The following is a 27,652-nucleotide window of genomic DNA, read 5'->3' on the forward strand; positions in this document are numbered from 1 at the left end:
CCTGCAAATTTACTGAATTTATCAGTTCTAATGTTTTTTTGGTGGAATCTTTAGGTTTTTCCAGATATAAGATAATATTGTCTGCAAACAAGGATAATTTACTTCTTCCTTTCTGATTTGGGTGCTCTTTCTTTCTCTTGCCTGATTTCTCTAGCTAGGACTTCCAGTATTATGTTGAATAACTGTGTTGAAAGTGGACATTCTTGTCTTGTTCCATATCTTAGAGGAAAAGCTTTCAGTTTTTCCCCATTTAGTATACTAGCTGTGGGTCTGTTGTATATGGCTTTTTTTGTGTTGAGGTATGTTTCTTCTATACACAGTTTTTTTGAGGGTTTTTATCATGAAGCAATGTTGAATTTTATCAAATGCTTTTCCAGCCTCAATTGAAGCGATCACGTTTTTTTGTCCTTTATTTTGTTGATATAATGTATCAAATTAGTTGATTTACATGTGTTGAACCACTCTTGCATTCCTGGAATAAATCCCACTTGGTCATGATGAATGATCTTTTTAATGTGTTGCTGAATTTGGTTTGCTAGTATTTCATTGAGAATTTTTGTATCAATATTCATAGGGGATATTGGCCCATAGGTTTTCTTTTTTTCTGATATGTCTTTGTTTGGTTTTGGTATCAGGGTAATACCGGCCTCGTAGAATGAGCTTGGAAGTGTTCTCTTCTCTATTTTTCAGGACAGTTTGAGTAGAATTCATATTAGTTCTTCTTTAAATGTTTGGTAAAATTCAGCATTGAAGTTATTAGGTCCTGGGCTTTTCTTTGCTGGGAGACTTTTTATTATGGCTTTGATTTCATTACTTGTTATTAGTCTATTCAGGTTTTGGATTTCTTCATGGTTCAATCTTTGTATGATATGTGGATCTAGAAATTTATCTATTCTATGTTTTCCAATTTATTGGCACATAGTTGTTCACCTTTTTTCTGATTATGTCTTTAATGATTCTTTGAATTTTGCAGTATTCGTTGTAATGTCTTCTTTTTCATCTTTAATTTTATTTATTTGGGATTTCTCTCTTTTTTCTTGGTCTGGCTGAAGTTTGTTGATTTTATTTATCTTTTCAAAAAACAACTTCTTGTTTGTTGACCTTTTGTGTGTTTTTTTTTTGTTTCACTTTTATTTATTTGAGCTCTGATTTTTATTATTTCTTTTCTTCTACTAATTTTGGGTTTAGTTTGTTCTTGCTTTTCTAGTTCTTTAAGATGCATCATTAGGTTGTTTTTTTGAAGTTTTTCTATTTTTTTTTTAAAGTAGATGCTTATTGCTATAAACTTTCCTTAGTAATACTTTAGCTGTAACCCATAGGTTTTGGTATGTTGTGTTTCCATTTTCATTTGTTTCAAGAAATTTATTTATTTTCTTCTTAATTTCTTCATTAACCCACTGGTTATTCAGGAGCATATTGTTTAATTACTATGTATTTGTATAGTTTCCAATGTTCCTCTTGTTATTGATTTCTAGTATTATTCCACTGTGGTCAGAGAAGATACATGATATGATTTCAATTTTTAAAAAATTTCTTAAGACTTGTTTTGTGGCCTAACATAGGGTCTGACCTTGAGAATTATCCATATGCTGAGGAGAAGAGTGTGTATTCTGTAGCTGCTGGATGAAATGTTCTGCAAATATCTATTAGGTCCCTTTGGTTTATAGTGGAGATTAAGCCCAATGTGTCTTTGTTGATTTTCTGTCTGGAAGAGCTGTACAATGCTGAAAGTGGGGTGATGGGGTCTCCAGCTATTATGTTTTGGGGTCTATCTCTCTCTTTAGCTGTAATAATATTTGTTTTATAGATCTGGCTGCTCCAGTGTTGGGTGAATATATAGCTATAATTGTTGTATCCTCTTGCTGAATTGACCACTTTGTCATTATATAATAATCAACTTTTCCTCTTTTTATAGTTTTTGTCTTGAAATCTAATTTTTCTGATATAAGTATAGCTACTTCTGCTATATTTTGGTTTTCATTTGCATGGAATATCTTTTTTCCATCCATTTATTTTCAGCCTATGTGTTTCTTTATAGGTGAAGTGTATTTCTTAGGCAACATATCATTAGATCTTGTTTTTTTAAAATCTGTTTAGACTCTCTGTCTTTTGAAAAGTTTTGTCTATTTGCATTCAGTATTATTATTGATAAATAAAGACTACTGCCATTTTGTTTTTTGTTTTCTGGTTGTTTTGTGGTCTTCTCTTTCTTCTGTGGGCCTATAATTTTTTAAACAATATTTTGTAGTTTTCAGTGTATGATTCTTGTACTTCTTTTGTTAAATTTATCCCTAAGTGTTTCATCCTTTAGAATACTATTATAAATGAAATTGCTTTCTTAATTGTATTTTTGATTGCCCATTGCTAGAGCATAGAAATACAATTTTAAAATGTATTCTCTTGTATCCTACAATCTTGCTGAATTCAGTTAATAGTTCTAACAGTTTATTAAGGGATTACTTGGAATTTTCTACGGACAAGATAATGTCAACTGCAAATAAAGATAATTTTACTTCTTCCTTTGTAATCTGGAAGAGTTTATTTCTTTTGCTTGCCTAATTGCCTTGGTTAGAAGCACTTGTGCAAAGTTGAATAGAAGTGGTGAAAATGGCTATCCTTGTCCTCTTCCTGACCTTAGGGGGATAGCATTCAGTCTTTTCACCATTAAGCAAGTTGTTAACCATGGGTTTTTTGTAGATGCCCTTTATCAAGTTAAGGAAGTTCCCTTTATTTCTAGTTTGTTGAATATTTTTTATAATAGAAGGATATTGGATTTTGGGTCAGATGCCTTTTCTCTATCCACTGAGATGACCATGTGTTTCTTCTTTTATTCCATTAATATGGTATATTACAGTGATTGATTTCTGGATGTTAAACCAACCCTGCATTCCTGGGATAAGTTCCATTTGGTTATGGTATATAATACTTTTTATATAGTTCTAGGCTTGGCCAGTGCTTTTTCACCAGCCACAGCTACATCTCATAGACTCTTTCCCAAAGCAAATCTCCTGTGGTGGTACTAGATCATATCTCTGATCTAAAAACTTCTAAGTGGCAAATGATAACCAAAAACTGAATGCTATTCAGCTGGATTCCTCAGGAGGCCCCCAGAAGCTTGATGAGACCAGCCACAAAGGTGGCTCAGGGGAAGCACTGAGATGCTGCTGATATTTCTCTTCCAGTGTGTAAGAGAGCCATGTTCATGAATTGCATTTGAGTTTAGTGAGCCAGTGTTCCAAATCTCCTATATCAATCCTATTTTCAAATTTCTGTAGTCTGAAATCAGACTACATGCCCTGTTTCTCAGCCTAGAAAACATGTCCTCTGTTTGTCATTGTAGCCAGGCTGTCTAGATCTCAAGCCCAAATCACAGCAACATTCTGTAATGTGGATCATTATCCATGCTATGACTTGGGGAAGGGTCTAGCTTAAAGCAGATTCCCCCACTTCAGACTCTCAATTTTTCTACCTGGTTCCGCTTATCTGTTTTGTTTGCTTTTTAAATAATACAAATAATTCAAGAGAAAAGACTCAGAAACCCAAGGGATAAAAATTTATAATAGCCAACTTCTGCTGGCATATTAATGACTCCAGTTATAGCACACGGCCAAAGATACATCTGCAGTAAAGGGGGAAAAAGTCAGGAAATCATCTTGGAGCAAAATAATAGATAAAATCACAGCTGAAATGTGGTTTTAGATTTGGAATTAAGTCAGTCGACTTCTCTGAGTTCATGGCTTTCCGCAGTAAACACCATCATTATGTATTGGTCTTATTTGCTAGATAAAGGAAGGAGGATAAAAATCCTGAGTTCTCTGTAAAAATTTACAGGTTTGGGGGCTGTCATATCAGCCCTGACACCTTATCTCTCCGCTTCAAGTGTCCAAGAGGCTGGTGTTATGTGGCAGGTTTTATCTATCTTTCTAATGAGTTTGATGACAGCTTCACATTTGGGCACAAAATGGTGGTTTGAGTCTACTTTTCCCAACAGTCCGAGATGTTCCTGCACCAGTTCTAGAGGAAAACCTCCAAATGGCTAAGGATGTCCAGAACCTGCTATTCTCAGGAATAAAAGGTGCTCTCCCCAAGGCTTCCCCAGAGGTAGTGCAATGTGGGAGGGAGGGTAGGCAAAAGTGGAGTTTCAAGTTCCCAGTCTCTTACGAGGTGGTCCCCTGGGGAGATTTACTTGAATTGGAGACTGGACCTATGTTTCCTTCTCTCTAAAATTGAATTTACCTCCTGGGTTGCTGTGATGATTAAGTTAATGTCTGTGAGGCATTTATCAAGCATGTGGGTACACAGGAGGTGCTCAATACATGCTGATTTTATTCCTTTTTTCCTTCATTTGAGTCAAAAACACACTCTGCAGCCACTGATCCAGAAAAGAGTCAACAGAGTGGTGGCTGTGGGGTTGTAGCCATGAAACCAAGCAGGGCCACGTGAAGAGGTTCAGAGCATGGACTCTGGCACCAGAAAGCCTGAATTTTAATCCTGGCTCTACTACTTACTAGCTATGTGGCTTAGAGAAGGTCAGCTTACCTCTCTGAGCCTCAATTTTCTCATTTTAATGAAATGAATGACAATAGTATTTCAGAGTCAGGTGTGTCTTTGCTTACTGTCTCCCTGGTACTTACATATGAAGGTTCCAGCTTCCTGCCCATGATGACTGAGCCTTCCAATCTTTTGCCTTCCCCACCTCTGTGTTGCCTGGAGTGCTCTTTGCACTCCTCTCCTGGGATGACTGGACTGTGGCCAGGTTGAGATGGTGACCACGAGCTCCCTTCACTGTGGCACAGTTACCCATTCTGTACATTCTGTGGTGGTTGTCAGCATGGGATCTGGGTCAGTTACACCTCCATGAAGTCTAGGCTATCATTTACAGCTGGTGACCTTGGTAAATGATATTATCTCTAAATGTTCATTTTCTCACCTATAAAAAGGGAATAATAATATCTAATACTTGCTTCATGGGCATGTGGTGAGGTTTAATATTGGAAAATATTTATTGAGCTTTTAAACTGTGCTTGGCATTATGTTATGTGCTTTATAGGAATTTCTTCATTGGATTCTCACACCAACTCCATGATATTGATATTAATATTATGATTTTCATTATACAGATGAGGAAACTGATGCTCCAAGGTCACATAGTTATTATATGACACCCACATCTTTCTGACTCCAGAGGTAGCCTCTCAGCCCTGTAATGAGAAGGCATGTGCAAGCACTAAGAACAAAGTAAACACTCATGATAAGCTATTACCTATGATAAATATAATACATGGAGTGCGGTAGGATTGATACTTCTTCAGCTTTGGGGGATAACCAAATGCCCTGAGGATGGAAGCCAGAGACTGCCTCAGTCTCTCCCACTCTCTCTTGCTGAATATGCTCTCCTAGTGATCATCCTGTACTCCTCGGATATTCACCAAGAGCGAAGGCCACCCTGCAGCCATATAGCTGCTTTTTCATAAGGAGCATACCTGGCTAGCTCCCCGAGGGCTGAATAAAAGAAGCAAATGAATAAAGCAAAATGGTCAGTTAATTGGGCTCTATTCGAGAGGTAATTGTGTGAGAATGAACTGGAAGAGACAGAGGTAGAGACCAGTTTATGGCCAATGTTGGATTTTCTAACCACTGACTATGGAATGGGTTGGGTCTAATGAGTGTTTGCAAAGGTTCTTTGAAATCCCTGAGATAAAAGGCTATGCTCTATTTCTTAAGGAGTTTTACTAGTTCTCATTGATCTGTTTGTCTACTATTGGAGATGGAGGGCAATTAAATAATTTGTGCACATCAGACATGCAATACGCCTCTTTGTATCCTCACTGCCTAATTCAGTGTTCCCTCTGTATAATGGAGCTCTTTAAATGTCTGTTTTCATTAATGAAGGTGAGGAGGGCTCTGATCTGGTTTTCCTTATTGGCTCTGATGTTCTTCATTCAGACAATCCCTTCTTCTAACTACTGGATATGTAATTATGAGGTGCCATGCATGTTTACATGGGGAGTGGTGGGGGGATGGAGAGTGGTGAAATGGAGAGGAATGAAGCACTCTTCTTTTACTTCTTTTGCAAGTCAGTCAGAGTGTATAAGGATCAATGCGTAGGAGCTCCTAGCATTAAGGATATGAGTGTATGTGTTGGTGAAAGTGTAATGAATACCAAATGTAGAGCAACAACAAAATGTCCAACTCTAAGAAAATCAGAATTTATTGCTACAGTGAAAGTTGTCCGGGAGGGCCAGTGAATTTTAGCTAGGCGTTTGGGCCAGAGTTTTATTCTCAAGAAACCAGGTCTGGGAATGGTTACTGCACCTCTGAGGCAATGCCTAGGGGCTTGTATGTGTCTCTCAGAAGTCATGGTGCTTGCTCACCCAAGATTTGCCTCAGGTTAGACCAATTATAATTTTTTTTTTTCTGTTTCCACTGGCCGAGAAATGTCATTGTTGATAGAAAAACCCCTGTATGTTCCAGGCCATCATTTCTGGCAGTTCTTGGGTTTTCTTGGTGAAAGAGTCAAGAACATGGTGAATCTCTCCATTATCCTTAGTTTGCCCATTGAGTTGCCAGACTGCCCCAGCATTTCCTCCTTGGAGCATTTCAGATAAGGGGCTATCTGTGTTCCCTCAGGTGAGGTGGCTAAGATGGTTTGATGTAATGATGTGGGGCTGCAGGTGATCTGTCTGCCTGCTTGGGGAAGAGTATGAAATAGTTTCTGAATTTTTCCCAGATCTATAGCACTAGCCATTCTGATAAGCTAATTCATACAAAGGTCAGCCTCGTGTGATGGGTAGAGCCTTGGATTTTGAATCGGAAGATTTGGGTTTGAGTGCTTGCTTGTATGTGATTACATACAAAACTGTGCATTGACTGACAACCTCTCTGAATCTTGCCTTTTTTGCTTAGTGACATAAGTACATTGATATCTCACTATTTCTACATGAGTTGTTTTGGGGATCAGTTGGATAATGAATGTGAATGGTAGGGGGCCATATGGAGGAAGGGATTTATAAAAAGTGCTGGGATATAGTTACAGGTCTAACCAACATGCCAGGTAATGTCTGCATTTTAATTAGGCTTTCTAAAGACCATACTCTTCTTTATTGTCATGCTCAGATGAAACTCCATTTCAGGTCACTCTCAAATAACATAGCTAAGAACTCAGGGCCTAAATTAACATGTGGCATAGAATAAGCAATCGAACATTGGTTGACTGGATGACAGAATGATTGGGTGTGTAATGGAATGTGATTAAGTATACACCTACTGGATATTGTGGGGAGGATTTATTTACTGGGCATAAGAAGGATACCTATAGATACAGAATTTGGATGCCATAAAGAATAAACAAAGGAAGCTCTAGGTTGCTCAGTAGAGAATTTTTTAAAATGCTGCATTGCTTATTACAGATTATAAATTCAGTATTGTCTCTAGTAATTTCAAAATAATTGAGTGTGTCAATTATTAAACTCTTGGTTCCCAGCTTCAATGATTAAACTCTTGGTTCCCAGCTTTCTTTCTTTTTTTTCTTTTTTTTCTTTTTTTTTTTTTTTGAGACAGTCTCGCTCTGTTGCCCAGGCTGGAGTGCAGTGGCGCAATCTCGGCTCACTGCAACCTCCTCCTCCTGGGTTCAAGCGATTCTCATGCCTCAGCCTCCCGAGTAGCTGGGACTACAGGCGTGTGCCACCACGCCCGGCTAATTTTTTTGTATTTTTAGTACAGACGGGGTTTCACTGTGTTAGCCAGGATGGTCTCGATTTCCTGACCTCGTGATCCACCCGCCTCAGCCTCTCAAAGTGCTGGGTTCTCAGCTTTCTATACTTGGGCTTTGGGGCTGGGACGCTGCAAATCACCTTTCTCCTTTACCAACTGCTCACTCTTTGACTCTGCCAGTAGAGGGTGCTAGAGGAAGGCTGGAGGAAGAGAAAGAAACATGGCTCTTCTCATTGGCTTATTGTGCCTCTCAGATACCCCAGCAATGCTTCTTCACCTTGGCAGGGCCAGTTTGTTTCAGTGGCATCAGCTGAATCCAGTTAGTGGTTTCCTCAACAATTGCAGAATCAGCCTCACAGCAATGTTGCTCTCTGCCTAACCTGGGCCACCAGCTCCAGTGGCCAGTGCCTCTTTCTCAGAGGTGCCCTTCCTCAGAAGGGTCCTAGGCCCCACAAAATCTCTCCTCTAAGTGTCTAGATTTCAATAATTCCAGCCTCTTCCCTTTGTTTCCCCAGTCCTAGGGATGGGAACTACATCCTGCACTTGCTACCTTTGTGATAAATTTCAGTGTTCTCCTTTTGCTGTTTCAGTTCCTCCAAATCTACTAACCATTCTTTATATGAAATTCTCTCTGTTAAAATAGCTAGCGTGGAGACTTATGATTTCTGGTTTGGCATGTTAGAATCCTAGAAGTCACACTCCATCCTAACAAGTAAAAAGCTGAGCAAACTAAAAAAAAATTAACTCTTCTTAGATCCACAAGAGAAGTGAGGTCACTGGGAAAATTGTGCTTCCCAAACTGGAGACAGACAGGCAAATACACAGAATCACAACTTATAGGAGCAGAAACCCACTAGCAGAAACCTCTGTGGAACCACTGCCAATGTAGGAAAACTTGAATCATAATTGACCAATTGCTGGAGGCTTAGTGTGGACAAGCCTGATAGATAAAAACTCCAGGGACCAAGTTAGCAGGGTCCCCCATGCTTTTTTGAGTTTTGCTTCTTGGAGCTCTACCAGGTTCTCTCAGTGAATATGGGAGAAAAATCCCCTTTGGCTTCCAGCAGGGAGAGGAAAAAAAAGAATCATTTGAAATATACCAGAGCCTTCCAGTCTTCTTAACAAGGTCTGCCTTCAGGAGAAACTATTTAATCAGGTAAAATATTTACCTGCTGTTTTTTTTGTTGTTGTTGTTATTGTTTTTTTGTTTTGTTTTGTTTTGTTTTTTTCCAGCACCTTACTGACCTGGGGGAAGGGAAACATCCAACTCTAACTGCTTCTGGCCTTCCACGTGGGAGAAGGGAAATACCCACCTCCAGTTCACTCTAGCCATCCTGTTCCACATAAAGGGGAGGGAGGAATGCAGAAACGTGTGAAGTTCATAGTCCAGAGGCACAGGCTCACTAAATGACTGAACCTAGTCACAGGACTATAGCATGCTTCCCTTTCCCCCACACGATACTACTACCTTGCTAATGGCCTATTTACAGTAGTTCCTTTTACTCAGAACATCATGTCTGCCTACCAGGAAAAAATTACAAGGCAAATAACACAGTTTGAAGAGACAGAGCAAGCATCAAAACCAGACTCAGATATGGCAGAGATGTCAGAATTATCAGACCAGAATTTAAAAACTATGGTTAATATGCTAAAAGCTCTAATGGATAAAGTAGACACCATGCAAGAACAGATGGGCAATGTAAGCAAGGAGATGGAAATTTCAAGCAGAACCAAAGAGAAATGCTAGAGATAAAAAACATTGTAACAGAAATGAAGAATGTTTTTGATAGGCTTATTAGTATACTGTACACAACTAAGGAAAGAATCTCTGAGCTTGAAGATCAAAGAGATCTAAAACGAAAATCAAACGAAAACTAAAAATCAAAGAGAAAGAAGACAAAAAAAAAATCCCCAGTATATCCAATATCTGTGGGAAAATTACAAAAGGTGTGACATACATGTAATGAAAATACCAGAAGGAAAATAGAGAAAGGAATAGAAAGAAATATTTGGAATGATGATGATTGAGAATTATTCCAAAATTAATGCCAGACACCAAACTACAGATCTAGGAAGCTTAGAGAACACAGAGCAGAATAAGTGCAAAACAAAACGAAAACAAAAACCTCAAACAATTAAAAAACAACAACAACAACAAAAACCCCAAAACAATGCCTAGGCATATCATATTCAAACTACAAAAAATCAAAGATAAAGAATCCTGAAAGAAACCAGAGGCAAAAAAAAAACTTACCTATAAAGGAACAAAGATTAGAATTACATACAACTTCTCAGAAACCAAGCAAGCAAGAAGAGAGTAAAGTGAAATATTTAAAGTTTTGAGCACGAACTCACCGCCAACCTAGAATTCTGTACTCTGTAAAATTATACTTCAAAAGTGAAGGAGAAATAAATAATGTTTCAGACAAAAAAATTGAGGGCATTTGTTTCTAGTAGACTTGCCTTATAAGAAATGTTAAAGGAGTTCATTAGAGGGAAGGAAAACGATATGGGTAAAAAACTCAGATATACATAAAAAAAGGAGTCACATCAGAGAAAAAAACCATTTAAAGTAAAATCTTTTATTTTTCTTATTCTTAGCGGTTCTAACAGATAATAGCTCATTCAAAGTAATAATATCAACAATATATTCAATTATAAATACCTACTTATCTTTCTTTTTTTTGAGACAGAGTCTCCCTCTGTCTCCCAGGCTGGAGTGCAGTGGTGCAATCTCAGCTTGCTACAACCTGTGCCTTCCAGGCTCAAGTGATTCTCGTGCCTCAGCCTCCCGAGTAGCTGAGATTACAGGCATGCACCACCACACCCAGCTAATTTTTGTATTTTTTGGTAAAAATGAGGTTTCACCATGTTGGCCAGGCTGGTCTTGAACTCCTGGCTTCAAGTGATCTACCCGCCTTGGCCTCCCAAAGTGCTGGGATTACAGGAATGAGCCAGTGTGCCCGGCCCCTATCTCTCATCTATAAAGAGAGTAGATTCTTATGAAGGTTTATGTATAAATGAAATGAATGACAGCAATAATACTAAGCACAGGAGGAAGGAATTAGGATTACTTTGTTATTATAAGATATTCACATTACCCGTGAAGTAGTATTGTGTTATTTGAAAGTGGGACTTGTATTAGTTGAAATGTATATTGTAAATTTAGGGCCACCACTAAAAAAAAAGTATAACTGATATACTAGGAAAGGACCCTACTAAAATACCGAACTAAAACTACTGAAGGTTTGGACAAAAAGCTGTGGTTAAAAAAAATAAAAACAAAAACCACGGAAGGCAGAAAAAGCATGAAAGGAAAAAATAAGAACAAGAAACAAGGGCAACAACATGGAAAATAGTATAAATATGGTAGATATTAATTCAATGATATCAATAATCACTTTGAACATTAATGGTCCAAATGTCAATTAAAGACAGAAGTTTTCAGAGTGGATCAAAAAGCAAGACTCAACTGTACTGTTGTATGCAAAAACCCCAAACCCACTTTGAATATAAAGAAACATATAGATTAAAAGTAAATGGCATGAAAGAAATATAGCATAAAAGATCATGCTAACACTAATCGAAAGAAAGTAGGAGTAAATATATTAATTTCAGACACAGCAGACTTCAGAGCAGGAAAGTTATCAAAAATAAAGGGGGCACTGCATAATGATAAAGGAATCAATTCTCCAAGACAGTTTAACAGTCTTTAAAATGTATGCACCTAACAACAGAATGTCAACATACGTGAGGCAAAACTGATAGAATTGCAAGGAGAAACATGATTCCACTATTATAATTGAAGACTTTGACACTCCTCTATTAGAAATGAACAGATTCAGTAGGCAGAAAATCAGTAAATACATAGCTGACCTCAATGACATCATCAATCAACGGTATATAAATAAAATCTTTAGACTACTTCATCGAACAACAGCAGAATACATGTTCTTTTCAAGTTCACATGTAATATTCACCAAGATAGACCACATTCTGGGCCATAAAACACACCTTAACAAATGTAAAAGTATAGCGGTTGTACAATATTTGGTCTCAGAACAAATGGAATTAAACCAGAAATCAATAACAGAAAAATAGCTAGAAAAATCTCAAAATACTTGGAGATTAAACAACACACTTTTAAATAACACATGGGCCAGAGAAAAAAAACTCAAGATAAATTTAAAAACATTCTGAACTAAATGAAAATGAAAATTCAACTTATCAAAATTTGTAAGATGCAGAGAAAGCAGTTTTTAGAGGAAAATTTATGGTATTGACTACATATATTAGAAAATATGAAAGATCTAAAGTCAATCATTTAAGTTTCCACCATAGGAAAAGAGAAAAACAAGAGCAAATTAAATCCAAAAATTAAAAACAGAAAAGCAATAAAGAAAATAAACCAAAAGTTGGTTCTTTGAAAATATCAATAAAGTTGATAAGCCTCTAGCTAGAATGAATAAGAGAGAGAGGTGGGTGAGAGAGAGAGAGAGAGAGACAGTAATTACTAATAACAGAAATGAAAGAGAGAAAATTACTACAGATCCCATGAATGTGAAAAGACCCAAATGTCCAACAATGATACACTGGATTAAGAAAATGTGGCACATATACACCATGGAATACTATGCAGCCATAAAAAAGGATGAGTTCATGTCCTTCGTAGGGACATGGATGAAGCTGGAAACCATCATTCTCAGCAAACTATCACAAGGACAGAAAACCAAACACCGCATGTTCTCACTCATAGGTGGGAATTGGACAATGAGAACACTTGGACACAGGAAGGGAAACATCACACACCAGGGCCTGTTGTGGGGTGGGGGGAGGGGGGAGGGATAGCATTAGGAGATATACCTAATGTAAATGATGAGTTAATGGGTGCAGCACACCAACATGACACATGTATACATATGTAACAAACCTGCACGTTGTGCACATGTACCCTAGAACTTAAAGCATAATAAAAAAATATATATATAAACAAACAAAAAAGAATAATCAGGCTGGGCACTGTGGCTCACACCTGTAATCCTGCCAATTTGAAAAGTCTACATACGATTCTAATTGTATGGCATTCTAGAAAAGGCAAAACTATGGAAACAGGAAAATAATCAGTGGTTGCAAGGGGTTTAATAGATGGAGCACAGGGGACTTTCAGGGCAATGAAGCTATTTTGTATGGTACTATAATGAATACATGTCCTAATGCATTTGTTTAAATTCATAGAATGTACAACACCAAGAGTGAACCCTAATGTAAACTATGGGCTTTGGATGATAATGATGTGTCATTAATTGTAACAAATGTGGTACTCTGGCAGGGGAAGTTGATAATGGGGGAGGCTGTGTGTGTATAGGGGCAGGGGGCATATAGGAAATCTTTGTATCTTCTGCTTAATTTTGCTGTGAATGTAAATGTGTATTAAAGATAATGTCTATTAAAAAATCCCTGATGTGGTAGTTGGTGTGGCATAGATGTTTGCACTCTGACTGATACCCTGAGTCTTAGAAAATCCTGAGAGCTCTAATAATAAGTTGCTCCCTTTTTAGAAGCTGGTGGCTCCTCTCTTGGTATCCAGATTTCTGGAAGGAAGGCACAGGTTGCATGGAGCAGATAGATATTTGAAGAGGCACTGCTTGTTCTAGAATATTTGGAGAGATCTCATAGGTAAATTAGGGGGAAGAGCTTTTAGTGGAGGATGGAATTAGAAAATATCTCTTTTCTAATCTTTCGAAGGGTTTCTCCAGGGTTTTTAGGACAAAAAACTGGAAGAAACTTCAAAGCCCACTTCATTCGATCTCTTCATTTTGCAAGGAAAAAAACCAAAGTTCAGGGAGGTTAGTGTTTGCTTGAGTTCAGTTAGTTAAAGTCATTATCTGGACTGGAACTCATGTCCCTTGATGCTTGTTTCTGTGCATTTGTCCCTCAACACACTGTACTTTAGTTATAAATTCACCTTGGCTCTGCATGGGTTGTTTTCAAATCAGATCTCAGACACAATCTTATCTTCAGGCGACACTGGCCATGAGGGGGTGGTTGTACTTTCTGGGTTTACTAAGCATAGGATATGGCTCTTCAGGGCTGGATTGTGACGTGTATCTTGTATTTTTTCCCAGAAACCTCATGTCTTAGATGCTGCTGAGAAATGATGTCATGACTCTGTGGAGAATATATAAATTTGCTTTGCTTGGCTTCTTGCCTTCTGATATGGTTTGGCTGTATCACCACCCAAATCTCATCTTGAATTGTAGCTCCCACAATTCCCACATGTTGTGGGAGGGACCCAGTGGGAGGTAATTGAATCACAGGAATGGGTCTTTCTCATGCTATTCTCGTGATAGTGAATAAGTCTCATGAGATCTGATGGTTTTATAAACAGGAGTTTCCCTGCACAAGTTCTTTTCTTTTCTCTGCTGCCATGTCAGATGTGCCTTTCACCTTCCACCGTAATTGTGAGGCCTCCCCAGCCATGTGCAACTGTGAGTCCATTAAACCTCTTTCTTTTATAAATTGCCCAGTCTCAGGTGTGTCTTTATCAACAGTGTGAAAATGGACGAATACACCTTCTAAATGTTGAAGTCACCCAAGCCTTAGGCCTTGAATATTTTCTGTCTATTTACAGTCACTCACCAGGTGATCTCATCTAGTTTTGACTTTAAATTTATTCTATAATCCAGATTTACATTTCCATCCCAACCTTTCCCCTACTTTCCAGACACACATTACCAACTGCCTATGTATCATTTCTCCATGGATGCAATAGGATCTCAGACTTGACATTCCTGAAACCCAACTTTTCATCACTTTCCCAATCTCTAAGCCTGCTTCTCCTCCACGATCCTCCATCTCTTTAAATGGTGCCGCAATTCGTCTAGATGCCCATGTCAAAAAGCCTTGGAATCATCCTTGACCTTCACCTCTCACATCTAAATCATCTGTTGTAAACCCTATGGGTTCTACCTTCAAAGTATATCCAGAACCTAACGTCTTCTCACCTCCTCCATTGCTCCACCCTACCTTACCTGGATTACTTTAGTAGTGTCCTAACTGGTCTTGTGTTTCCACTGTTGGCATCCTTCATTCTATTCTCCACAGAATAGCCAGACTGGGCTTTTAAAACTGTAAATCAGAGAAGTAGAAACAAACATGGTGAACCCTATGGTTACCCCAGACTGCTGCCTGGGAGCACTTTCTGAACTATAGTGTGGGAAGGGAGAATCCAAGCAGTCTTACTGAGCTGAGGAGAGATTGAAGTTTGAAGAGGCTGAAGCAGCTACAATTTGCAAGGCAGACTAATGAGGAGGAGAATTAAGCCACACAGAGCAAGAAATTGCACAGTGGTCTCCTTGAGTCTGTTGCTGAATAACAAACTATGCCCTCACAGAATATAATTCCAAGAGGCCAGGCAAAGAATGACTGGAGTCCTAGAATCTGAATAATTTCCAGAGCTTACATAGGGCTAGAAGATGGTTGCGTTCTAATCAGCAAAGGGCAAGTACTATTGAATTCCTGGTGCGTTCAGTGAAGACTTCAAAAGTACAATGCCTTAGTTGTGGGGCTGTCCCAGCCCTAGAGTATAGGTTCCTTTCAATACCCTCTAACAAAACTTAACAACAAGACTCAAAAGGATGAGGCTGGACTTCAAGTGACTTGCCTACCTGCCAGGAAAATAATGACTCTTTTTATAGAGCAAAATTCAACACTCAACAATCTAGGCTCCAGATGAAAACTACTAGACGTGCCAAAAATAGGAAAATGTGAACCAGAGCTCTTTTAGGACCTTTGTATTTGGTCTTCTCTCAGCTGAGAACTCTCTTCCCTCAGATGTCTGTCTGCACAACACCTCAATTCATTTGAGTATCTATTCAAATATTTTCCTTAGAGAAGCCTTCTCTGATATATAAAATTATCACCATCTGTCAATCTTAATTCCCTCCTGCTATTTTTTCTTATTCATAGCATTTAGTCATTAGATTGTAAATCTCTTTGATATCTATTTGTTTGACATGTACTGTATGTAATGTGCACTCAGAAACACTTATTGCGTGATTGAATGAATATAAAACAATATTTAGTTTTCTTTGGGTAAGGCTAAACATTTACGTTACCTAAATTTCTAGTAAATGCCACCAGAATTTGTGTGTGTGTGTGTGTGTGTGTGTGTGTGTGTGTAGTAGCCTGGCTTTACCTAGTTATCACATTAAATTTATACAACCTTATGAAGTTGGTATTATTATTTTCATTTATAGATTCCATTTATTCAGGAGACATTTATTGAACACCTACTATATGATATATATATAAAGGTAGATATAAATGGTCTCTGTCAGCAAAATATGCACAGTGTGGCAAGCCAATCTTGCCTCTGTGTAAGTAAATGGCTTGTTTAACTGTGGTGTTGCAAGATATTATGAACCCAACATCCAGACATTAGAACCAGTGATGGGATCTTATACGACTCTTAGCCTGGTCCTAAAATTGTATGAAAGGCAGAAAGCTCTCACTTCTGGGCTTTCTAGACCTGGCAAGTTCCTTGCTCCCTGCAGTCTGCTGTGACCCCTGAACTTTGGAACTTTGGGCATTCTCTGTGGGAACCAGGGAGGGCACTGTCCAATTGCATTATTAGGTACACTTGATTGTGTGTGTGTGTGTGTGTGTGTGTGTGTGTGTGTGTGTGTGTGTGTTTTAAAATTGAATTTATTTCCTTCTCCTAGACACTCTTTCTGGCTTACCTGTATTAGTAGCATCTCCAGCCAACTCCTTCTTTATCTTGCTTTCCAGTCAGCCATCACCCTTGCCAGTTCTGCTTCTGTAAGATCTGTCAGTCTCTCCAAAACCAACCACTTTACTTCCCTACTTACAACTATTGCCTCTTCACAATAAAGTCTGACATCCTTAACATCACAAGCATAGGATGGCATGGCTTTGCATGTATTCTGTGTATTGCTAGCTGGCTGAGGTGATGGAAAAACAGAGTAAAGGCATCCCATTGACTGTGGGTTGTCATTCTCTCTTGTCCTTTGGCCTCTTATGGCTAAACTGAACATTCTATAAAGGAAGAAATCCAGGCTAACAATGACAGTACAGTGTACTAAGTGCCATCATAAAGTCAATACTGAATGTTCCACAGGAAGCAAAGAAAAAGATGCTTGACTATGATTGGCAGGGAGAGGTTGGAGGAAATGATGCTCACGGCAAATCTTAAGGGATGAGCAGGAGCTTAGCAGGTGGTCAAGGTGAGAAACTGGCATTCTGGGCTGAACAAACAGCATAGTGCAGGTGTACAGAGGTGTCAGATGACAGGGTTTTATATGCCCTGCAGGTGAATCTAGATATATTCTGAGGGCAGTGAGGAATCACTGCAGGGTTTTGGAATCAGATTTATGTGCTTCAAGAATACTTTGGCAACAATTTTTTGGATGGCTTTAGCGGGGGACTGGAGGTAGAAAACCATTAGGAGACCACTGCAATAGTCCAGGCAAGAGACAAAGGGCAGAAATAATACCACTAGCTAACATTATTTTGAGCTATGTGCCAGGCACATAGTAGGTTCTCATTTTGTTTAATTTCATTTTATCCTAACATTCCTATGAGGTGGAGAAACTGAGCAGTTTGCCCACAGTCACACAGTGAGTGGTGAAGCTGAGTCAGAAATTCAGGTAATGACCCCAGAGCTTGTGGTCCAAACAGCACAGAGGATGGATTTTAGAGTGTTTAGGGACATTAAGTAATTAAAGGATAAGATCTCATTTCCCTCCCAGAACAGTCTAGCTCAGAGTCCTTAGTTTGGCTTGTGGGAGATTCATTAGGGGCCAACCCACCTTCCCTGGGGATAGAGCACATAAGTCAGGCCATGAGGGCTGTCCTGGGCTGGTTTGTTTCCTCTGAGCTTTCCTTGCTTTGCTCTGCTGGATTTGAATTATGAGAGTGACTGGCAGGCTGATGCCAGCATGATGAGTGAAAAACACTCTCCAAATTGGAAAGAATTTTCCTTCTGGGCTAAGCTGAAAGCACATGTTGCTCATTGGCAGATCGTGAAAATCCCAGCATTCAGAGATTTACCAGCGTTCTCTGTAAAGCAAAGCAGATGCCTCTGTGTCTGTCCTGTGAAGGGCTATGTGAGAGGAAAATGAGTTCCCATGCCTTACCTGCTCACCAACAACGTAGGTTTTAAAGGCAAAGGAACAAAAAGAGTTCAAGTTTGTATCTCCCAGATCATTTCTACCTAATAGAAATGTGAGTTAATTGTAAGCTTTAAACTTAGACACGCTCATTGCCTATTAGGGGTGACTCTTTTATTACACATTGTTTGTCAAAAGAGATGCATTTCTATTCCTTTTGCAGTCGAATGAGGCAGGAGCAAGGCAAGCAGGTAACCTTGCTCTTTGAGGATTCCTGCAACTGTCTGAGAAGGCTTTGGCAGTTCTGGTGTGCACGCGACTGACATGCAGGTCTCTTGAGCATGATGACATTTTTGGGACCTACCTTCTAGAACCTCCTGGATTTGCTGTGTCTTGCAGCATAAGTTCACTGCCTCTCTAACTAAATAAAAGTTAAATAAATAGTTAAAATTTAAAACTTGACAGGGTGCAGTGGCTCATGCCTGTAATCCCAGCACTTTGGGAGGCTGAGGCGGGAGGATTGCTTGAGCTCAGGAGTTTGAGACCAGCCTGAGCAACACAGAGAGACCCCATCTCTACAAAAAGTAAAAAGAAAAAAAAATTAGCTGGGCATGGTGGTGTGCACCTGTGGTCCCAGCTACTTGGGAAGCTGAGGTGGGAGAATTGCTTGAGATCGAGAGGTGGAGGTTGCAGTGAGCCAATATCGTGCCACTGCACTCCAGCCTGGGTGACAGAGTGAGATCCTGTCTCAAAAAATAAAAGAATAAAAAATTAAAATTAAAATTAAAAAAATTAAAACTTACAAAAAGTTTCATTGATGGCGTTTTCATCATGTTTAAACTTCCGGATCTCAAAGAAGTTAGGTGTCTGATCAAAGCCACCTTATTTGAGAGGTCTTCCTGACCACTGAACACAAGCACCAATATTCCTTGGGCCTTCCCACACCAGTACTCTTTAACTCAGTTGTCCTTATTGATTTTTCTTCAGGACACATATCAGCACCTAATAAATATGTTGTTTGTCATCCATTTCTCCTTATAAAATAAAAACTACATGGGGGCAGGGACTTGATTTTGTTCACTGCTCTATGCTCAGTATCTAGAATGGTTCTTGGCACATAGTAGATGCTCAACAAATATTTATGGAATGATTGAATAAGTAAACTCCTAGTCTATTTCCAACAATAGTCTAATGTGTATTTAGAGTTCATGCTGATCCTCAAGTTGCATACTCAAAATCTTTGCATTTTACTCATCTCTTTCTCATATCTAGCTGACTGCTATACATTGCAAAGTTATAGCACTTCTCACATGTGGCAGAATTTTCTTTGATTTTGAGAATCATTTGTATTGTCAAATGCCTCAGACATTAGGATGTATAGTATTTGTTCTTTCCTTATCACTTTCAACCTCCTTTTTAATGGCTACTTTTGTTTCCATTGTAAGGATGCTCTTCTTCTTAATCGTTGTAGTAGCATTTTGGGAGGTCAAGGCAGAGGATCACAGGAGTCCAGGAGTTCGAGACCAGCCTGGGCAACATAGTCAGACCTCATCTCTGCTAAAAATTAAAAAAATTAGCTGGTCATGGTGGTGCATTTCTGTAGTCCCAGTTAGTAGGTGGCTGAGGCAGGAGGAGCGCTTGAGTCTGGGAGGTCAAGGCTACAGTGAGCCATGGTTGTGCCACTGGACTCCAGCCTGGGTGACAGAGCAAGACCCTGTCTCCAGGAAAAAAAAATTAGTTATGGTAAATCCTTACAACCATCCTAGCGTAGGGAATGTGCCCTTACAATATGGTGGAGGGCAAAAGGATGCTCATACCATGTTTGGGTCAAGGGCACTTTGGCACCAGGGTTCAGCTTAGCTTTGTGTGAGTGTTCATCCATTGAAATTCACAGGTAGAAGGGCTTCTCTACTCCCAGGTCTGCCTGTGTTACCCCACTGTCCCAGTCACTGGCCCCCTTAGGGTGGCTCTCAGAGGCCCTGCCAGCTCCTGCTTCCTCCCTTTGCCCCTGCTGTTCCTTCTGCCTGGACAACCTCTCTTTCCCACATATCCAGTTCAAGTCCCTGTTGTCCAAAGCCCTTCCCTTACTGCTCCAACCACATCACGGTACCCTCGAATTCCTTTCTCTGTACTGGTCTTTCTCTCTTCATCTAAGTGACCAGCAGTGAAATTCCACAGAAGAAACCTTTGACTTGGAGTCAAAAGTTCAGATTTGAGCCTCGTATCTGCCTCATATCAGACAGCCATCTCTGAGCCTCAATTTCCTCCTCAGTAAATTCTGACAACTATTTGTACTTGGAAGACATGACAAGGCCGTTTCAGGGTCAGGTATGATCATGTAGGAAATAAGCTTTGAAGATGATTCAGCGTATGCAAAGATCCCAGACATAATCATTATAGGATTTTTTATGCTTCATCTAGAACAGCGTGGCCCTTACTAAGAACATATAAATCCCAGTGATGCTGGTGGCAAGTGACAGAGTACATTTTAACTACAGTTGCAAAATGAAATCCTGCTCAGAACTGGCTTTGTTCCCTTTTGGGATTTCCACATTTGGGAAAGGGTGATCAAAGAGAGGAAGAGAAAAAGAAGGAAGCTGACGTTTTACAGAGCTGTGCATTCAGTTTGTGTAAGCTACTTTGGATAATCACATTTCCTGATTGCCTTTGTGGGTTTGGAACATTCAGTCATTTGTTCTTACGTTTAGTCATCCACTGAACATTTATTGAGAGTTTATTATGCCCTGGGCACTGTGGATACAGAGATGAATAAGGAGACGAATAAGGCACATGCCTGCAACCCAGCCAGGTTGAGGGAGCTGGCATGTGACCAACAAGATGGATGCAGCAATTAAGATATGTCTAGGGAACAGAAGGGGCACCTAGCTCAAACCAGGGACCAGCAATTATTCTCAGGGCATTGTTTGCATGGAAGGTAAGACGGCATACACTGGGCATATGACTGCATGTGGTAGGGTAAGAAAACATCCAATACAAAGGAATCCATTAGATGACATGGCTGTATTCCTGAACTCATGTTCTCAGTCACTCTACAGCCAAATATTAGCCTGTCAGGGGTCTGATGGCGTGGTGCGTTTCCATGACGTAATTTCTTTAGACCACTCTCAGCATACTGCCTTGGAGGAAGGGGCCAAATCAGTGTCCCTCACATAAAGGGCCCTGTGTTTCTCCACTGTGTTTTGCTCACTCTAGCCATCTGTGGGTAGGGCCACTGCTCAGACAGTGATACTCAGACACAGGAAGACTTGGTTGAGTCTCTCTCTATTTTTGAATGATTTCAGGTTTCCTAGACTTCTGCTTGAGTAGACTGGGAAACTCAAAGCCTTAGTCAAGGAAACCAATTTTTTTTCTTTTTCTTTTTTAATTAGCTTTTTATTTTAGAATTACAAAAATGTTGCAAAGATAGCACAGGGAGTTTCCATATACCCCTCACCCAGTTTTCCCTTACTGTGAGCATCAGACATTACCACTTGTCACAACTAAGAAATCAGCGTTGGAATATTTCTATTACCTGAATTCCGCATTTTATTCACATTTCACCAGTTTTCCCACTAATGTTCTTTCCTGTTCCAGGATCCCATCCAGGATATCACATTATGTTTAATTGTCATGTCTCCTTAGGTTCCTTTAGGCTATGACAGTTTCCTAGCTTGTCCTTGTTTTTGATGACCTTGACAGTTTTGAGGAGTGCTGGTCAGATGTTTTGTAGAATGTCCCTCCATTGGGTTTGTCTGATGTTTTTCTCATAGCTAGACTGGGGTCATGGGTTTTGGGAGGAAGACCACAGAGGTGAAGCTAACATAGTTGTATTCCATTCACATCATTTCAGTGGTACATGCCATCAACATGGCATTGCTACTGATGTTAATCTTTATCACCTGGCCTAGGTGGACCTTTCTAGTTTTTGTCACTGTAAAATGACTTTCCTCCCACTTTCTATACTCTCATTCTTTAGAAGTGAGTCATTAGGTGCACTCCATACTCAAAGGGATGGGGGAATTAAATTCTATTTCCTAGGAATCTACATAAATTATTTGGAATTCTTCTGTGAGGAAGATTAGCCTTCCCATTTATTATTTATGTAATTATGTACTTATATCAGTATGCAGTTATAAATATTTATTTTATATTTATTTACACATAACATTGCTTTATCTGTTTTGTTGCTCAAATGGTTTCTGCTTTGGCCATGGGGAGATACTTTAGGTTGACCTCTGTTTCCTTTTGGCATGCCCCCACCCTTTTGGTTTTTGAGCACTTCCTTACTTTCAGACACAAGATGCTTCAAGCTCATCTTGTATTTTTCATCCCCATCTACAAAGATCTGTTTTTCATTCCCATGACATTTCTGACACCAACTATGTGTTTTTTTCTTCCCTACTCTAACCAGTTCTCTAACACTAGCAAAGGTGCCCCACAATTCAGTTCGGTTCTGACACTATCTACTTGGAGTTAGAGTCAGATTCTGAAGTTCAAGGCTCAGTCCACAAGGCTTCCTCCACTTCAAACACCAATTGCAAGTCCAGGCCTCCTGTACTTCTGACTAACCTGCTATAAATTGGGGGTTCCCACCACTCTGTCCTCTGAGCCACCTTTGCGGCTTGTCTCATTAAGCTTCTGAGGGCCTCCTGAGGAATCCAGCTGAATAGTGTTCAGCTTTTTGGTTATTATTTGCCACTTAGCAGTTTTTAAGATCAGAGATATGATCTAGTGCCACCACAGGAGATTTGCTTTGGGAAAGAGTCTATGAGATGTAGCTGTGGCTGGTGAAAAAGCACTGGCCAAGTCTAGAACTATATAAAAAGGGTTATATATCATAACCAAATGGAACTTATCCCTGGACAGACCTCAGGGAAAACAGTTTACTCACTATTGTCAGTTTATTATAAAGGCTACAACTCAGGAAGAGCAGCATAGATGCAGAAGGCAAGGCATGAAGATGGGGGTGCGAGGCTTCCATGCACTCCCCCAGCTGCACCTTGATGTGTTCACCAGCCCAGGAGCAGTCTGAACCCAGTTGAAAAAACTGTTTTCTTTCAACCCAGGTTTTTTCTGCAGTCTCTATTTTGTAGGCATGATTTATTACATCATTGGTCACTGGTGATTAATCAATCTCCAGCCCTGGAGGTCAGAGGGTGTGGCTGAAAATTTCAACCATCTAATCACTGGCTGATCTTCTGGTAACCAGTTCCCATCCTGAAGCTATGTATGGGCCCACCAAGAGATACCTCATCAGCATAAACTCAAGTATGGTTAAAAGGGGCTTCTGAGGAAAAGTAAATGATGCTCCTCTCACTCCTGTCACTCAGGAAATTCCAAGCGTTTTAGACTCTCTTGGGTCAGGAACCAGGAACAAATACCAAATATTATAACAAAAGGCACTCTTCTCACCCCATCACTTAGGAAACTTTAAGGGTTTAGGAGCTCTGTGCTAGGAACCTGGGATGAAGGCCAAATATATATTTCTTATTATGTCACAATATTACACCATCCCTAGAATCAAGATTGTGTTCTTCAAGGAGTCCTGGTTGTTTTTGTTTTTGTTTTTTTTGGAGAATGGCAGTAGAGTTCAAGATTTTGGCTCTGGGTATGCTCATTGGTACTGAGGTATAACTGTTTCTAGTTTTTGCAGCAGACAGAGCTAGGAAATATAGGTATGTGTGTATAATCATGCATACACATATATATATTTCTATATCTATCCATCTGTATCTATGTTAAGCTAAATGTGAGTTTAGATTGATGTCTCTGACTCTGATCTATTACCACATGGACTCCTTCTAGCTTTGTCTCTGCTTATCTGTAACTTCTTCTAACAGTGAGAACACTGGCTCTCACCATCCATCATTCAACCCTAGTATACGTGTATAGCAGTTTCATAATTCTTAACTTATACCCCTGTGAGAAGCAACTTTAAAGTACAGTGTTTATATACAATTTCCTTTGTCTCTAGCCTTACAATTTCCAACATTTTCCAAATTTTCAAAGCCAAAACATAATTTTCCAAATTTTCTAAAGCTACTTATTTTAGCTTTAATTTTTCCCCCACTCCCTACTGTGCATCTGCCTCTTTTAAAATTATTTTCTACCCACTTGGCTTGAAAGAAATACTGGATGTTGGTTTGTCAATGAGCCTTTGAACCATGATATTTGCCTCAAGTCAGTGTCACGACTGTAAGAGCCTTTCACCAGGCTTGGCAGACAGATGAATCTTTTAGATAATTTTGCTTAATTAGAAAAATCGTATGTTTATAAAAGTCATTTTTGCTTATTCTAGACAACATGGGAATTTTTGTACTATGCACACAGTGTATAGGGTAAAATGGAAAGATTTTTCAAATGCACTAATGAAAGATATTCTTAACACTTCCAATAGCACATGTATCACATTATATGCACACTGTTGTATCCCGATATAAAATTGTTATAAACATACAGAATGAGAGTTGGAAAACAGTATCAGTCAACTCTGGTCTGGAAAACATGTGGTTTCTTTTGAGTGTTAAATTAAACTAAATTTGACCTGAGGATGTCTCCATACAGGAGTCTTCACATAACAAACTGCAGCCTAACTTCATACATAAACTAATTGGAAGCCTAATTTAGGAATATACTTTTGTAACATATAGCTGAGTCTCAGCCAATCATAGCAGCTGAGAGCTTCATTCAATCACAGGCTGTCAATTGTTCAGACCAAGTTCAAATAAGGCAAACCCCAAGCAGTAACCAATCAGGCTGTCTCTATACCTCACTTCCATTTCTGTACCTCATTTGTATTTTCTGTTCGTCAGTGCTGTCTGACCACGTGGCAGGTTGGAGTCCTTTGAACTTGTTCTGGTTCTGAGAGCTGCCTGATTCTAGAATGATGAATTAAGATCTTTAAATTTTGTCTTTTTAATGAGAGTAAGGAATTTTAAAAGATGAGATATGCTTAAAGACACAGAGATTGAAGTGGAAATTCCACCTCCTCCATTTCTGCCTTATGTCTGGGTGTTGTGTTCTGAGACTTCACTCCACTTAAACCCTTTCTTTTATAACTGAGAGCCCCTTGATCCCTCCTTTCTCCAGACACTTTTGCTTTGCAAATAGTAGGAACTCAGGAAACAATTGTGTTTTTGTTTGTTTTTGTTGTTATTGTTTGTTTTACTTTTTGTTTTTTCTTCAGACAGTGTCTCACTCTGTCACCCAGACTGGAGTGCAGTGGTGCGATCACAGCTTACTGTAACCTCAACCTCTGGGGCTCAAGTGATCCTCTCACCTCAGCCTCCTGAGTAGCTGGGACCACAGGCACAAGACACATGCTAGGCTAATTTTTAAATTTTTCATAGAGATGGTGTCTCGCTAGGTTGCCCAGGCTGGTCTCGAACTTTTCGCCTCTTGCCTCAGCCTCCAAAGTGCTGGGATTACAGGGTGAGCCACTGCACGTAGCTCGGATATAATTGTTGAGTAGCTGAATAGGAGACCTAAGTCAGCCTTGAAAATCACCTGTTCCTGCTTATTTTCAGGGATCTCTTTCCTATTTGCCAATAAACACATTTTAGTGGACTAATCATGAATCGTTTTATGGTTGGCCTCACATTTAAAATGTTGGTGGTGCTCCTCCTGCCCTCCAAAGCCCTTTATGGAGCACATTAACAGAGCCCTGCCAGCGTTACAAGCTGGGCCCCACCTGAGGTTGTCTCCATTGCCCCCTCCACCCACTTTACTGGCCACAGAATGTTTGTGCTTTGGTGTTTTCATCAGTTGAGTTCCTTTTGCTCACCAAAGAAACACCACAAAAGACACTTTTGCCAGAAAACCTTTCTCCTCCCTTGCTTCAAATCCATCACTTTACAAAGAGTGTTTTAATTAAAACAGCTTATAAAAGTTTATGTTTTGGATTTTTTTCCTCCCAGGGAAACAGTATTCGGGCTGCATAGAGTCATTCTACTTGGTGGGATGACTGTCCTAAGGATGTCCTTTCCCTAAGCCCAATTTCCCCACCAGAGAGAAGAGCCCCCCAGGGCTGTTAGGGCCGAGAAGATGGTCTCAGATGCAGCAGTGTGCTGGGCCCATTGCAGAGTGCTCAGTTCATCTTCTGGGTAGTCTGTGTCTGGTTTCATGCCCGGAGGGAGAGTTAAAGGGAAGCTACAGAAGCATCCAGGGTTGGCAGGACTGTTGGGCATTTGCGGCTTCAGCAGGGTCACCCTGTTTGGTTGAGCAGCTTGTTTCTGTACAAGGCAGCGAGCATCCATGGTCTGAGTCAGGGACTGAGATCCAGACTGTGCCAGGCCTGACCTACGCCTGCCGTGGGGCTGGGTATTAGTTTCCTGTGGCTACTGTGACGAACTGTCACCAACTGGGTGCCTTAAAACAACACATTTATTCTCTCACAGTTTTGGAGGCCAGAAGTCTGAAATCAAGGTGTCATCTGGGTTCTGGAGGCTCAGAGGGAGAATCTGTTCTTAGCTTCTGGCGGCTACCAGAAATCTTTAGCATTCCTTGGTTGTGGCAGCAGCACTTTAATCTCTGCCTTTGTTTTCACAGGACCTTCTTTTATGCCTGTGTGTATTTCTTTTCCTCTTCTTATAACGATGCCAGTCATATTAGATTTGGGGCCGTCCCTAATCCAGAATGATCTCATTTTAACTAATTACCTCCACAAAGACCCAATTTCCAAACAAGGTCACATTCCAAGGTTCTGTTTGAACAGAATTTTTAGGGGACACTCCTCAACCCAGTATGGGCTGCATCAGCCTGAAGGAAAAGGCACCTCTAAAAAGTTGCCAGTGGTTCTGTCTGCTTGCCAAGCTGTGTTCTCCACAATTTTTTTCCTCCAATTTGAACAAAGGTGCTATTTTGGCTAGCGGAAGCCCTAGATTTTGCTTTGGAAGCAGTCAGCACTGCAAGATATATTAGTTTACAAGCTTCTTGAAGCAGGGACCTTGTCTGGTAACTCTTTAAGAACTGCCATAGCTTCTACCCATCCATTAAATTCTCAAAAATGTTTGTTGCAATCATGGCAAATAATTATGACAAAAATCTGGAAAGGCCCTTCTGATTCCGGCTATTATAGCAAAGCTTTTTTATTTTTTAAAAAACATAGATGAGTAGCTTTTAACCTATTTTATCCCATTATTCTCTGCTTCTTTGGTGGTTTAAAAAAGCCTGTTGGATTCTTAAGGGTTAAATGTGGTAGGTTCTACCCCATTACTGTGAGTCATGCAATATTTCTCAAGTGTGCCCATGGGATGTTAGCCCCATAAAAACTGTCCCAGGAGAACATGGTTTTTGTGGTTAAACAAGACTGGGGAATTGTGCATTTGCTTTTCTTTTCCTGGAGATTAGTAATGTACCCGCTTTGTAAAAGTTCTCAACTCTCACAGTAGATAAACCTATTAACTTTGTTTTAATCCAGTGACCCCAAATTTATTTGGCTAAAGCCTCCCCTCCTTTTTTCTTTGATAAATGAGTAACATCTATTATTAGGTTTGTGCCCCAATCCCTGTGTTGTTCAAGGATCAGCTGCCATCCTAAACATGCCTTCCAGCTCTAAAGTGAGAGCTACATGAATTTGGGCAGCCACTCAGTCTCTCTGGGTTTTTCTTTTCTTGTTTGTGAAATGGGAGATACATTTCTAAAGTTCGTGGTGACATTTCCACAGGTTTCCTCTAGTAGTACCAGGTGGAAGAAAGAGCAGTAGCATGATAGGCCCAGTAGCACGATGGGCTGCCGGACTAGGTAGGTGTCCCTGCTTTGTGACCCAAGTAGACAAAAAGTGGGGCACTAGAGGTGAGAAACCCATTGTC

General features: G+C 39.8%; 1 pseudogene; it reads right to left on the reverse strand.

Annotated features, from left to right (window-relative positions):
- The window catches only part of LOC129136374 (uncharacterized), a 78,145-nt pseudogene extending 52,047 nt beyond the window's left edge, over positions 1 to 26,098 (reverse strand).
- Between the last annotated feature and the right edge of the window lie 1,554 nt (positions 26,099 to 27,652).

Source organism: Pan troglodytes, chromosome 9 (genome assembly GCF_028858775.2).
Source record: "Pan troglodytes isolate AG18354 chromosome 9, NHGRI_mPanTro3-v2.0_pri, whole genome shotgun sequence".
NCBI lineage: Eukaryota > Metazoa > Chordata > Mammalia > Primates > Hominidae > Pan > Pan troglodytes.